The sequence below is a fragment of the Acomys minous genome, assembly GCF_964271855.1.
Source record: "Acomys minous genome assembly, chromosome: 6".
Classification (NCBI taxonomy): Eukaryota; Metazoa; Chordata; class Mammalia; order Rodentia; family Muridae; genus Acomys; species Acomys minous.
This window is the reverse complement of record NC_140487.1, coordinates 61130726-61144618: the sequence shown is the minus strand read 5'-3', so window position 1 is coordinate 61144618 and position 13893 is coordinate 61130726. Positions and strand designations below refer to the sequence as shown.

Sequence of the window (13893 nt, the reverse complement as noted above, 5' to 3'; positions counted from 1 at the left end):
TTGCCTCTGGTTCAACTCCAGGACCGGATACACCCGGCCCACACTAGTGGGGGGTTCATGTCAGCTCCCGGGATGTGCGCGCAGGAGCTGGGCCAGGGAGGTCAAGGCCCCCCTCTCTCCCACGGCCGCTTCCGGAAGTTTCTTCAGAGGCCAGAGCCCCCAACCTCAGCTCAGCCTCCAACGAGAAGTCCGAAGTGGCGGGAAGCCGGGACTTGAGAGAGGCCGCCCCGACGCGAGGGCGGCGGGAAAACCTGGCGGAGGATCCGGCACGTCAGGAGGGGCCCGGCTCGGCGTTTGGGAAGCAGGTAGAAATTGCCCGCGCGAAGCGGGACCTCGCCACGGAGGGACGACCTGGGCCTGCGGGAGGGCGGTTTCGGGACCCCTCCCGCGCCGCCGCTAGCCCGGCGATGGCGGCGACAGTTTCTTGGCTCTCCCCCCCCCCCCGCCCTCCTCCCCTCCCCCCACCCGCCCCGGACGCCGATGGCGGTGCGTTCCGGCCCTCCCTCCCTCCCCCACGGCTTCGCCCCGCGGCCGCCAGAGCCGGTGAAGCCGGGAGGGCGGGGAGCGGCGGAGGGACGGCGAGAGGGCGGAGGTTGCGTGGTGCAGGCGGCGGCGGCGGCGGCGGCGGCGGGAGGAGGAGGAGGAGGAGGGCCGGCAGGCGGGCAGGGGAGGAGGAGGAGGAGCGGGCGCCGTGTCGCACGCAGCTCCAGGCGGGGCAGCCCGGGCGCTGAGGGACGCGGCCAGACCTCGGCGGGCCCCGCGAGCACTACACGCCGTCGCCCGAGCGTCGGGGGGCGCCCGGAGATGCGGGTGAGTAGCGGCTCGGGCCGCGGCGGCGGCGGCGGCGGGAGGCAGCGCAGGCCCCGGCGGAGCCGCGGCGTCGCAGTGACTCGGGCCGCGGCGTCCGAGCCCGGGCTGCCCGGCGAGGCCTGAGGCGCCGCGCCGCGCCGTGGCTAGGCGGAATGGCGGCCGGGCCGGACAAGTCGTGGGCGTAGGACGCCGAGGGCGGAGCGGAGCCGGCAGGCCGGGCCTGAGTCACCGGGCCGGCTGGGCTCGGCCTGGGCCGGGACTCGCGGGGCCAGGCCCGGGCTACGCACTGGGAAAAAGCCGGACTCACCGCGGCCTGTGGCGCCGGCCGGCCTCCGCGCCTCACGCGCCACCCCTCCCTTCCCCTCGGCCCTGCGGGTTCCGCTCGGCCGGGGCGGCTCTGGGCCGGGGGACTCGTGTTCTCGGGGAGCCCGGGGCACGCATTGTTGCGACGGTGCGGGGCATGATTATTTGGTAACTGGTGCCCGGGGGGCTCCGTTCTCTCGGGGGAGCGTGGCCGGGCAGGCGCGCAGGGATGCGGTGTGCTTTTCCAAACGAACGGAGCCCCGAGGCGTCCTCCAGCTCCCTCCAGTCGGGCTGGGCCCAGCGCGGCGACCTCGGCGCGCCCCCGGGCCCGGCGGGAGCGCGCGCGCTGACCCCCAAAGGTAACTGGGCGCCGGGCCAGGAGGGACCGACTCGGGGTCCCGTCGGCCGGGGCTCGCGCGCCTCTATTCTTAAATCCCGCGTGGCCTTGAAAGCCCCCCTCTTCCTGTCACCTGTGCACTGCGAGACACAGGGGAGAATTGAGAAAGCAAGCGACGCTTCCACACACTCATTCCTGGAACCTAAATCTCCAAAGTTAAGGGAGCCAGGCCTGCCAAGAAGAGAATTCCTCTTTCCGACGAGGTCACCGCTGGTGCTTGTTAGCTCGCAGTCGTTGGGGGTTTGTGGTAAGGGCACGCGCGTACTGAAATGCGGTCTCAAGTTGTTCAGTTGTTTTTAGTTGGCTGTGTGTACTTGCTCTTTGCTGGAGTAGCATTCACACAGCCAAAAGCCAAGGATGGAATAAGTGATCACAGTTTTAGAAAGGTACTTACTGGGGTGACAGGAGAGGAACTAAGTTTCTTTTTACTTTAAGTTTCTAGGACCTAAACCTAACACACACGGAAGAAGCGATTGTAGTTTAGGAAAAAATATGAGGTTTTTCTTTGTTTTGAAAAGGTTTCAAGATGCTAGTTTTTGGTTTTGGTTTTTTTCTTAAAACTTATGTGTTGCTTCCCATAGTAAGTTGAAACATCTCAGTTTAGATTCTGAATATGCAAGCACAAGACTGGCTTGCTTTATCTTCTGTTATGCCCATTTTTGGAGGTTTTGGGGGAGCACTTACTAAGCCTGGGAGGACAGGCTGAAGTGCTTCCTAAAAATGTCCCCCCCCCCACCATTGGCATCATCTTTAAAAAGCTATTTTGCCAAAAAGCCATCCAAGTTTTTAGGTATGCTAGGATGTTTCATCAGTTTGTAAGTTATTTTTTTTCCTGAGCCTATGGTCAGGCCCTGGTAGGTGTGTCAGGCCTTGGTAGGTGTGGCCCAAATTCCCAGTATGTCACATCTGAAGTGTGAGCTAATTTGGCCAGGTGTCTTTGGATACTACATAGACTCTGTTGTTCTAGGAACTCCACCTTCTTGCTCTACAATACAGGCTTATTTCCCGTGGATCCAACTATGAAATCATTGAAAACAGGGAATAAGTCCTTTATTTTGTATCCCTCAGATAATAACATAGAACGTGATTTTGGTGATACCTTGAATGCATTTTTTTTTTTTTACTAACTGTAAATTAATTCTGGGGTTTTACTACTCCCCCTAATTTTGGCTGCAGAAAACCTCGTCAGTGCTGCTGTTGAGCTTGTTAAGAACGCAAGTTTATTATTATGTTGTGTGCTTGGCTAGGTTGTAACTTGTCATTTTTCTTGTGTTTATCCTTCTACCCTCAAAACTAGTTACTATGTCCTGGCGGGTGCGGGGGTGTTGAGGATTTCTTTAGTTGTGGAAATGCAAACAGTTGGTAAAATTAATAATTCTAGTTTAAAGAGTCAGTGTTTAGACTTTTGTATTAGTTTTGTTGTTTTGTTTTTGTTTTTGAAGCAAGATTGTTTAACCCTTTGCCTTTGAAGTAAAGCAGGCTAGTGTTTAAGGCTGTTCCCTGCTGGGAAAATAGGCCAGCCCAGTTGTACCAAAAATTTCTGTGGGAGGGATAAGGGATAGCATACCTTCATTTCAGCATGGAAATTAAGTTAAAGTTCAGCTTTAGTGTCTTAAGGTCCCCCAAAGTTAGGAATTTTTTGCAGTTTGGGCTCTCCATACATCCCCAAACATAGTCTTTCTATCCTTAGCAATGAAATCATGGGATAATTGTCTTTGAGGATCAGTGGTTTCATTTTGAACTTATCTTTTAGGTATGCTGTTAGCCAAATATTTTAAAGGATAGTTCTAAATTCATCTTTTAAGAAAAATGTGCACACACACACACACACACACACACACACGCTTGCATGTGCATGCACCAGAGCACACACGAGGAGGCGAGAAGACGAACTTAATAGTCTATTCTCTATTTTGTGGGTCCCAGGGACACAACTCAGTTTCTCAGACTTGGCAGCAAGCTCCTAAGGTGGATTCCATGGGAATGTCATAGCTTTCAACCACAAGCAGTGAGACATTGGAGAACTACTTTTTCGAACATGCCATTCATGTTTGACCACCAGAGTTTTAATTTAATTTTTCCCTTGAGAGGGCAGAAGAAAGATTCTGCTCTCTGACTTCCACTCATGCTTCGGTTTGATTGCATTTCTGTTCTGGGTTGAAATCATGCCTGTTTATTTTCTTCTTACACTTGCAGCCCAGGCATCTCCATCTCAGGGAAGCTGGCCCTGCCGTCCTCTAGAACCTTTTCCTAGGTCCTCATGATGTCCTGTCTGTGATACTATCTCAGTGCTTAACCTTCTGATGACACTTGGTGGTTTCTTCTACTAGACTGACCTTTACCCGGGGCAGGGTGGAACTAATCTGACTCTAGTACCTAGCACAATGCTCATGTCAACATTCCTATACGTCCTCCTGCGTCAAATCTTTACAAAGCCTTTCTGAAGTGTAAGTACTGACATTTAACCCTCCTTGGAGAAAATAGAAGGGTCCTGGACTTTGTGTTGTTTCCATCTAGGGAGTGAAGCAGTAAAGCCCCAGGTAGCAGGTTAGAGCAAGTTGGTGACCCCAGAGCTTGAACTCTTAACCAAGGGCTCACCCTGAAAGTCTGATGTATATGAAAGTGAAGGAAGATTAGCGGAGACTAAAGAGAAAGTGTCTTTAAGGATTGATGTCTGATCATTACAACAGAATGCATCATACATAACTATGGTTGGCTCCCAAGAATGAGTTTATTCTTCCTGATCTTTCAGAAAACGCTGGAGAGTACTTAGTGATGGTGTAGACATGAACAGCTTTAGAACTTTGGGGCTATTGTTAAGTTGGGTGTGATGTTATGACTCATTGGCCTTGCAGAAATTCTTAAAACCATTTAATAAGCTTTTTTTTAAAGGCCTGTGTCAGAAAATACTTTAGAAAACAAAATACCAATTTAAGTATGTAAAAGTATGCACTAGTATAAGTAAAGTTGTAAAATGGTGGTGATTTTAGGTGAACTTGTGTGCTCTGAAATTTTTTATAAAAATTTTAGTAGCCAAAAAAATAGCAATTTCAAGTCTCAGGGTGGAGAAACATAAGAATAATACCTAAACTGTAGACTTTAAAAGGATGCACCAGTTACTTCAGAATTTAAAAACTTCCTTATGATAAAATCTTGTAAATAGAATAAAAGGCAAATGACAAACTGAGAAAATGTTTTTACAAGCAAATTTACTTTTTATACTATCAAGGGGGGACTTATGAACTAATGGGAAAAAAGGATTTCCTCCCATGGCAAAAAATGAGCAAACCAGAGTAGGAAACATGAAAAATACTCAGCTTCACTAGCAGTATTCCCAGAAGTGGAAATCTAATGTTTTTAAAGTAAACCGCTTTTGTTGAGAAGATGGGGAAATGTGCCTACTCATTGCTAGAAGGAATATAAGTAAATACAAGTTTTTAAAAGGCAGGCGTGCACGCACACATTTGCATGCATACGTGAGCCTGGTGCCCAGAGACCTGGTCACCACACAGCCTAGAAGAGACCATCCGATCCCCTGTAACTTGAGTTATGGGATGCCAAGTTGGTGTTGGGAACTAAACCTGGGTCCTCAGGAAATGCTCCTATGTGCTGAGCCATCTTTTCCCCCAACTAAGTATAATTTTCAAGAGCAAAATGTAACAAAAACTTTCAAACTGATGTATAGTTTGAAATAGCTAACTAACTTTTAAGGATTTTGTTAACAATATAAGAAGTGATTAATAGTTTAATGATCCCCCCTCGCCCCCCCCCCAATATATGACTTAATACCTTATGTATTCGTTTTCAGTTTGGGGCTATTACGGATGACCACTTCAATCTTATTTAGGTAAATCTTTGCATTTCTCTAATACTGTATTGAATATTAAAGTGCAAAAATACTAAAAATTAATATGTATAAAAAGTTTTTAGTGTGTGAATGTATGTGTTTTTGGAAAATAACTTCATGTGTGTAGTGATTATCTTTAAGAAGTGGTTCTTTAGTTTTGGGGTTTTTTGTTTGTTTTGTTTTGCTAGTTTTTCTATACTGCACATAGACAACTGAAAATACAGTATAGTGAATCATTTCATCTTTGGAAGTTTTTTGGGGCAAGGTGCTAGGGATGGAACCCAGGTAGCCTCAGATTCTTTGTATACTAGGCAAGTCCTCCAGCACTGAGCTACACTTCCAGCACAGCGAGATAATTTTCAAAAGCATAAATCCTAAGAAAATAGCAATAGAAGAACCACTGTCAAGGAAGATCATTCTGTTTACTCAGTGCAGAGGGTATTTGATTTACCTACCTCTCCTTTCCATGTGGTAATGGCTACGGCTAAATGTCTGATTGAGTAGGCTGGTTCCAGTGGTTGATATTGTTTATTTAAAATAACCTTCGTAGTGGAGGTTTTCTTTCTTTTCCTCTAAAAAAAAAAAATAGTGTGTGTACACACATGCACACAGACATGCTATTCCACAGTTGTGGAGGTTAGAGGACAGACCTGTAGCACCAGCTTCCCTTCTTCTACCATGTGGGTTCTTGGGATCAGACTCAGGTCACCAGGCTTGGAGGCAGATGCCTTTCCCTGCTGGGCCATCTGGGCAGCTGACTTTTCCTTTTCTTGGTGATAATTGAACTTCCCACGCTGTTTTGCTTAGTTCATAACTCCTGATAACAGGAGATACATTTTAAGTTGAATGTTTAAATGATAATGCCTTCATGCATAGTAATAAAACTTACTAAAAATTAGGAAAATAAATTACTTGACATAGCTTGTGCTATAGGTTGGAAAACTGAAAGTTGGTGGGTTTTTAAAAATCTGTTATATATGGAAGATCTCTAAATTAGAAATATTGTGAGAGGGGGCTGGAGAGATGGCTCAGTGGTTAAGAGCACTGCCTGCTCTTCCAAAGGACCTGGGTTTGATTCCTAGCACCCACATGGCAGCTCACAACTGTCTATAATGCCAAGATCTGACACCCTCACACCAATGCACATAAGTTAAAATTAAATAAAAAATTTAAAAAAAGAAAGAAATATTGTGAGAATTAAGGAGACGATAGGCACACAGAATTATGCATAAAATGTACAGAAATTGTCACCAAGACATCAAGGGGGGAATGCCTTTGCTACACAGAATACACTAATTATTTACTCAATAAAATAGTTAGCTGTGCCTGATAGGCATCTTAAACTCACAAAGTGGAGAAAAGGTAAGAGAACTTAGACCTTCCTTTCTGGTGTTTGGGGAGAGGCCTTCTCTGGTCAGACTAGAAGGAAAGGTTTGGGATCCTACAGTGATAAGCCATGGAACAGATTCCTCAGGCCCAAATGGGGTCCCAGGAATAAGTTCAGTATAATACTGGTTTGGGAGAGAGATGGAAGAGAGTACAGGGTGGTGGACTTCTCCCATCTTAAGGATTAAAAGTTTAAAAGCTTTACTTACAGGTTAGTGTTACAGGAACACTGATGTTCGTGCCAAAGACTTGCTTATTAAGTGCTTTTTTACTTACTGGCTGCTGCCCCTCAGCTTTCTCTGTCTTGCAAATGCCTTATATTGGAAGAAGTCCATCTTTGCTCTCCTGTTTGAAACTGGATTTTGACATGTGTCACGGAAATGTTTGATGCTTATCATCATATAGTCTACTGAAGTTCATCCTGAGGACGTCCAATTTGGTATGGTGATGAAAGACCACCTCAGAAAATTATGTAGAGAGAGGTAGGTCACTACTACCAGGGTCCCCAAAAGATACAGGAAGATGAGAGGGCGTAAGGATGTTGAAGACTCATAGGGTGGAGCAATTTTTCCTGTTAGCTCATTTGTACATGTTTTGTGTATAATTGACTTTGCCTTGTACAGAGACTTTTTTTTTAATGTATATGAGTATTTTGCCTGTATGTTTGTTGTGGCTTGAATAAGAATGGCCCCCATAGTATCATATATTTGAAAGCTTAGTCACCAGGGTGTGGCACTGCACTGTTTTAGAAATGATTAGGAGGTAGGAGGAAGTGTGTCTAAACTTGGAGTGGGCTTTGAGGCTTCAAAAGCCCACACCAGGCCCAGGTGACAGAGCTCAAAGGTGCCCCATCCCCCACCTTGTGGATCAGGATGTAGCTCTCAAGTATTTCTCGTGTCATGCTTCCAGCCATGATGATAATGGACCTCAGAGACTGTAAACATGCCCCCAGTTAAATGCTTTTCTTTTATAAGCGTTGCCTTGGTCATGCTGTCTCTTCACAGCAATAGAACAGTGACTAAGACAATGCATGTGTACCACGTACATGCCTGGTGTTAGACAGGCCAGGGGAGGCTGTCAGTTCCCTTGGAACTGGAGTTAACAGTTGCTTGTGAGCCACCGCGTGGGTGCTGGGGACCAAACTTGGGTCCTGGAAGAGCAATAAGTGCTCTTAACTGCTGAGCCATCTCTCTGGCCCCTTCTGTTTTGTTTTTAGTGTATAGGATCACTTTGGCTGTTCTAAAGTTTTGATTTGTTTGTTTTGATTCTAATATTTTATAATGAATATATTCATTCTACCTGTTAACTGCTTTTTTCCAGAATTTTAAAAAAAAATTTTTTTCCTTGTCTGTGGGCCCAAGGGCATAGCCACACACAAAGTTGACATGACAACTTTGAGGAGTTGATTTTCTCCTTTGAAAATCTAAGATTATGAGGCAAATGCCTTCATCTCCTGGGCTCTCACTAACCCTTGTGTCTAAAATCTCAGTGCTGCTAAAACTATGGGGGAAATCTGGATTTTGTAGTTTTAGTGATTTTTATCTTTACAAAAAAGTGTATTTTCACCTGGAAACATAAATAATGGTTTTTTAAAATAAGCTACTTGAAGATAAGCTTGAAAGCAATACTCAAGTAAGTAAAGCAAGTTAAGTGTCAGCAAAAGTAAGACAGTGTGGTAGTTTTGTTGTTAGGTGTATTAGGCCTAGGGGTATGGTAGCCAAATGCCTACTGAGCTATAATTTATCTCTAGCCTTTTTGGTTTTCTTTCTTTCTTTCTTTCTTTCTTTCTTTCTTTCTTTCTTTCTTTCATTCATTCATTTTGAGTTGTCAGATTGTCTTTAGGAATTGATTGTCTGCATTGACCTTGAACTACCTCTCAGCTTAGGCTGGCCTTGGATTTGGGAAAGTTTCCCAGCCTCCTTAGTAGCTGAAATTATAGGTCTATGTCATTAGTCTTAGTCATCAGCATGGTTTTGTTTTTGACGCTTCTTACACTAGAGTGCAGCAGTAAAGACAGTGTGTGGCTCTATGTAACACCAGTGTAAGAATGAAGGCCATGAACACCTTCACATGGCAGGTTGCTTTATGCTTATTTAAAATACAGACGCCAGAGTTCTTTAGTTTGATTTTTGGTACTGGGGATTGAATCTAGGGCCAGACTTTAGTTATTGCAGATAAGCTGCTAGTGTGTTTCTCCTGCCTCTCAACAATACTTGCCACCCCAGCTTCTGGAGTGCTTCAGGTGGGAGGACCATTGGAGCCCAGGAATGTGAAATCAGCCTGTGTCCAGGTATGAAGAGAAAGGCTGAAAACTCTAGTTACTACTCTTATATTTTGACAGATAAAAGCAAGTTATGCAAGTTGTGAAGATTTTGTAATTGAAAAAAAATGCAGGAATCTTGATTGGGAGCAGGCAGTTCTAGAAAAATCTGTAGCACGTACAAAATGTTGGAGGCTTACCTGTTTGAAAACCATCTTCTTAGGGGAAGTTGGTATTGTAGGACTTAGGAGACCCTGTCTCAAAAACAAAACCTAAAGTGTGTTGGTGGCATCTGAGGGGCACCTAAGGTTGGCCTCTAGCTTGCACAGATATACAGGACACGATGGCTTTTTGTGAGTGTACAACTTGACCTCGTTTGGGGTCAGTACAGTAGTAAGTTGTCTTCAAATTAAACAGTGTAGAACTCCAAGTTGGGTCTGTGTGAAGATACATAACTGAAGCTAAAAAGAAGAGAAAAAGAGGAAAACAAGAGCATTGAAATAAAAGAAATGTCCATTTTCTTCAGCTAATTTGTAATAGGATGGGAAGATTGCTTGAGTGATAATGGTCTAACTAAGGAGAATGGCTGATGAGTTTTCATCTCACGGTTAGATGAGTTATATTTGCAAAATAGAAAAAGGGTGAGATTTTGTCATTGTTTTGTCTTTAATTGAAACCCCGATGATGAGGTAGTTAATAGCTGCATGCTTATTGAACAGGTAGTTTCTCAGCCCTGGTATCAGCTGACTACAGGACAAAGTGTTCACATGTGCATGAGACTGTTGGAAACTGACTGAGTAGGACTGTGGGGACCATGAGTTGAAGTAGAGTTCATTGCCACAGTCATCACAAACCTAAGTGAGAGAGGGAGAGAGACAAGGAACCATTACCACCCACCTCTACTGGGAACACTTGGCTGTGAATTGGGGGTATCATTGTATCAACAGTATTGTGGAATTTACAGGGAGCGTTCATGTGCTTCATTCTGACTGGAAACCCAGTATTTTCAACCTATAGACAATGAAGGCTTAGCAGTGAAGAGATCTGTTAGCAAGTTGTGGAGTGAGGATTTCAAGTATGTTTGTCTTTGAAATACACCTGTATTTCTATAGTACTGCATTTGAACTGCTTAAAATGAGAAACTTTGAGGACCAGCTCAATGCTCTAAGTGGAAAAACCACAGCAAATTTCATGTGACTTGTCACTGTCAAAACACTGGCATCCTGATAATGTTATCTGAAACTACCTTCATTTCAGCTTGTGTAAAGTATGTGCATAAATGAAGCTGGTATTTAGATTTGAATCCCACCCCCAAAATATTGTATATGTGCCTATGCCATTCTAAAGTCTGGGAGGAAAAAAGACACTTTTGGTCTGAGCCTTTGGATAAGGAATGTTCCAATGTAATTGAATACCTGTAATGCATACCTTGTTAAGTCCTATGAGGTTTGTTTGTTTCTATTTTACTCTTTAAAAAATAGTCCCAGTTGCTATATACTAAATTGATTTCCTGACCTGTAATAAATAATGGACTATAGCTCTCAGTTTGAACAACATGCATACTATAGGTGGATGACTGTGATAAGATAAAATTTCATTTCTCTTTATTTTTTTTTAAAGAAAAATGCTTAGCAATAAGATACACAAGATTACCAATCTGTATCATTAGAGAAATGATTTAACTAGATTATTGAAAGCATTGCCCTGAAACTGATATTTAAAATTTAGTTCTTAGCACTTGAAACTAGGTTATTTGGGGGCTGATGAGATTGATAGCTTACTTAGCACAGGTAATAATGCTTGCAGCCAAGCCTGACCACCTGAGGTCGAACCCACATGGTATAAGGAGAGAACCAACTCCTGCAGGTTGTCCTCTGACCTGAACACAACACACACATTGTATTCTCTCATATAGATTCTCTCTCTCTCCTCTCTCTCTCTCTCTCTTCCCCCCCACCCCCCCCCATATGCACGCACACAAGCTTCCGTTACCCCACAAGAAAATAACTATAATAGAACACTTTAAACTAGATTTTGGCACACAGGCCAGCTCTATACGACACCTTTGGGGTCTAATGTACTCATGTTTCTTGGCAAACTTTCAAGTTTTCTAAATGCTCATGGTACTCTATTGGAATCATAGTAATTAAAGTAGGAAGGATATAGAGGCTGGCAGAGCCTAAACTTCAATATGAATTGAATAACTAATACTTTTAATGCTTTAACGGAGATATTCTTTTAATAATCATTCTGGTACAAGTTCTAAGAGAACCAAAATTATTTACTAATTACTAGATGCTCCTATGATATCTGAGATTTTCCATGGTTGGAAAAGTGTGTTTGACAGAATGATTATGTTAATATTTATACTCTTCAATCAGAAGAACAACAGAAATGATCAAAAGAAGACTGCTGTAGAGTTGCGTGTTGTAGCACATGCTTTAATTCCTGCACTCAGGAGGCAGAGGCGGGCAGATCTTTGTGAGTTTGAGGCCAGCCTGGTGTAAAAGCAAGTCCATCACAGCCAGGACTATAAAAACCAAAAGAGAGGAGTGGGGGAGGGGGGACACAGCTGTATTGATTTTTGTAAGAACTTGATCTGATTTCAGAGCTCTGCTAGCTTTCGGAGAGTGGTGGGAGCAGGACAGTAATTTATTTGCTCTTTTCCTTCCCCAAGATTCTGCGTCATTGTCTGCTTTCTTTTTTTTTTTCTCCTTTTTTTTTTTTATTAATTTATAATTGTCTGCTTTCTAATACTATCAGTTTTTATAGTATGTACAGCTTATTTGAATAACTATATTTCATTCAAATCTTCAAATGATTTATTTTTATGTGTGTAAATGTTTGCCTGCATATGTATGTGTCGTGTATGCTGTTGTAGCCAGGAGAAAAGTATTGGATCCCTTGGAAATGGAGTTGTAGATGGTTGTGAGCCAATATAGGTGCCGAGAACTGAACCGTGGTCCTCTACAGAGTATCCTCAGAGAGTCAAATGTGTCCCCACAATATTTAGAGTACTTACCTAACCCGTATTCCTAGAACATTTGTATTGTGCCAGGGTACTGTTGAGTGCTGAACATCAAACTGTCAAGTGGGCACCAACTCTAGCCATTAGAACCTGTGGATCAGTGGTTTTGCTTTTGTGAAATCTCTAATGCAGTGAGATGTTCTGTTTACAGATACTCATTATAGTACACGTAATAGTTAGCTTTGATAAGTTGGGATTTAGAGTCACCATAGAAGCAAATCTCTGGGCACATCCATCAGGAATTGTCTATAGAGTAGGTTGGGGTACCACTCCACCAGCTAGAATCCTAAACTCAATAAGAGAAAGCTACCTGAGCAAAGTTCTGTGTGCTTGCTGACGATGGAAGCAGTGTGCCCAGCTGCCTTAGACTCCTGCCGCCATGCCTTCCCCTTCATGATGCACTGTACCTACCCTTAAAATGATTGAAAATAAAGCTGTCTTCTTTGAGTTGCTTTTGTCAGAACAACAGGTATAAATGTAAAACCTACTTAGTAAAACATTCATCGCCCAAATAGCCTAATTTTGAATTAAGAAAATAAGTATGACATTTAATATTAGTGTCTTTTGTTCACTGATGTTTTCTGCCTTATAGAATACATGTGTGTTTCACAAGTACAATAAAGAAATCTGCTGGGCGTGGTGGCACATGCTTCTAATCCCAGCACTGGAAAGGCAGACGCAAGTGGATTGATGTGAGTTCTTAGCCAGCCTGGTCTACTAAGCGAGTCCAGGACAGCCAAGGCTACACAGAGAAACCCTGTCTTGAAAAACCAAAACAGAAAAGAAAGAAAGAAAGAAAGAAAAAAAGAAAAGAATAAAAGGAAAGAAATCAACAGTAAACTTTTAGTTTTCTTTTTAAGGAAAGTTCTAGAAATACTACCTGAATAAGTTCATCCTAGGATTGCCCTTGTGTTTAATGGCTTGTAAGCATTTTCTAGTAAATGCATATGAATTAGAAGCTTTTGGGTTCTAAGTTACATCACCTTTCTTTCACTCTAAGTTTTAAAAGGAAGGGAGGGTTCCTACTGTATCCAAGCTGTATTTTTACGGGTCTTACTTAATCTTTACATCAATTCTGAGAGTTTGATGTTTAACTTCCCTCCCTTTTACTTTCTTAATGTGAAACTTGTTTGTTTATGACTACAGCACGATAACGTATTCTTTGTTTTGTGGTAGTAGGGGGTGGGACCCGGGGCCTGTGCATGCCAGACAGAGCCCTTACTGCTGAGATAGTATGCCTCAGATCCCCTAAATATAGTTAAATGATAAGATCAAGCTATAAATAATTTCAGTAACCTCACATACCCTTTTGTAAGAACTTTGAGGACTTCCTCTTAGCACTTGTCTCTTTTTTCTTGTTCTCCACACCCCCCCGCCCCCCAGCATGTATCCAGTATTCAGTATGTTATTAACTACAGTCACTATGCTGGGCAGCAGCTTTCCAGAGCTTACCTAGTATAAACTGAAACATAGCTAGTATAACTGAAATTGATCCCTCTCCACACCCTGCTCTTAATTTTTAAGGATTACTTTAACATGAATGAATGCAATTAGAATTGTCAGTATGGAAGGACCCAACTGTGGTTGCCTTCTAGGTGAATCTGCTAGTTATGCTTACATTTTGCTGTGTTTATCTCTTCTCATCAGCAATTGGTGTGTTTGTTCAATGCCATCTGGTTGTGAGCTGAGTTGGGGTCATGGTGTTGAGGTTGCCAGAAGGACTTGTTTCAGAGAGTGGAAAGCAGAAACACAAACATGCTGTAGCAGAATATGATGTTTTGTATTAGGTTGTGAATTCATGGTCACATAAGTTCAGCCATGAGACAATACAGAAAGGGTTGGTTCTATTTTTGAATAAGGTA

The 13893-nt window shown here is 43.5% G+C and overlaps 1 protein-coding gene across 4 annotated transcripts in view; it reads left to right on the top strand.

Annotated features, from left to right (window-relative positions):
• The first annotated feature begins 108 nt into the window (after positions 1-108).
• The window catches only part of CUL1 (cullin 1), a 69670-nt gene continuing 55885 nt past the window's right edge, over positions 109-13893 (top strand). For 2 of the 4 annotated variants that reach the window (XM_084786142.1, XM_084786144.1), the window contains exon 1: positions 558-810. The gene's annotated coding sequence lies outside the window, so the exon portion shown is untranslated. Of the gene's footprint in view, positions 306-557; positions 811-5336; positions 5358-13893 lie in introns of those variants that run through there. The other 2 variants (XM_084786145.1, XM_084786143.1) reach the window with 2 other exon arrangements.